Below are 961 nucleotides of genomic sequence, written 5' to 3' on the forward strand. Positions count from 1 at the left end.
GTTTCACAAACACTACGTTTCACTATTTCTTTAATAAAGGACTCAGTTTCATAATTTCTCATGTCATGAAGGTTAAAATGCTGACAGATATGCAGCGAGAGTAAAAACATGGGTAAGAAAAGCACAAGTTCCAGAATACTGGTTACTTCTGAAGAGCAGGAAGGGAATAAAATGGAAAAGTGCACAGAGTGCTTCAACTCCTTCTGTGTAAGTTATCTGAAGAAAAAACTTAAGGCAAACATGCCAAAAGTGTAACATCTGTTAAAAGTGATTGACTGACTGTTCATTACAAAAGTCCAGGTACTGCCGTCAATGCCTGAAATAATTCTGATAACACAGGGCTTACCGAGAAGCATTTTTGACTGATCTATCTTCTAGCATTCTATAATTTTTCTCTCAAAAGAATCAATTTGGGCATGGCCATAAAAAGAAATTTCACTAATTTTGGCAAATCCCTAATTTTTTTTTCCCCTTTGTACACCTTAGAAATAATGTCATTTGTCTGCTTAATATAAATACAGGAAAGTTCTGGTCAAACACAATCGTATAATTCCTTGTCTGCTTGGTATATAGTGGGGGTTGGCAGAGCCTGTATGAAAGTTACAGATTCCTTCTGTTTATGAATTTCTTCTTTCAATTCAGAAATTCCATTTACAGTTTTGGGGAATCTTTGGTTCAGCTCAGAGTTAATGACTATATCTCAATTGTATAGCTGTACTATTAATTTCAGAGATGTCAAACCACTGATATTGACTAGCTAACTTATAGGGGACAAGATGGTAGAACTCCCATTCCATTAAATATAATAACTACTGTAAATATTCTTTCCTGAAGAAATAGTAAAGAGATGTCTTTGAAGTTTTAATCAGTATCTTTCACCTCTTTGTGTTTTCTAATTCTACAGAAATGGTTATGTCATTTGTCTCTGAAAAAGAAATGTCATGTTATAAAAAAGACAAAA

The sequence above is a fragment of the Furipterus horrens genome, unplaced genomic scaffold, assembly GCF_987537825.1.
Source record: "Furipterus horrens unplaced genomic scaffold, mFurHor1.1.pri manual_scaffold_6, whole genome shotgun sequence".
Classification (NCBI taxonomy): Eukaryota; Metazoa; Chordata; class Mammalia; order Chiroptera; family Furipteridae; genus Furipterus; species Furipterus horrens.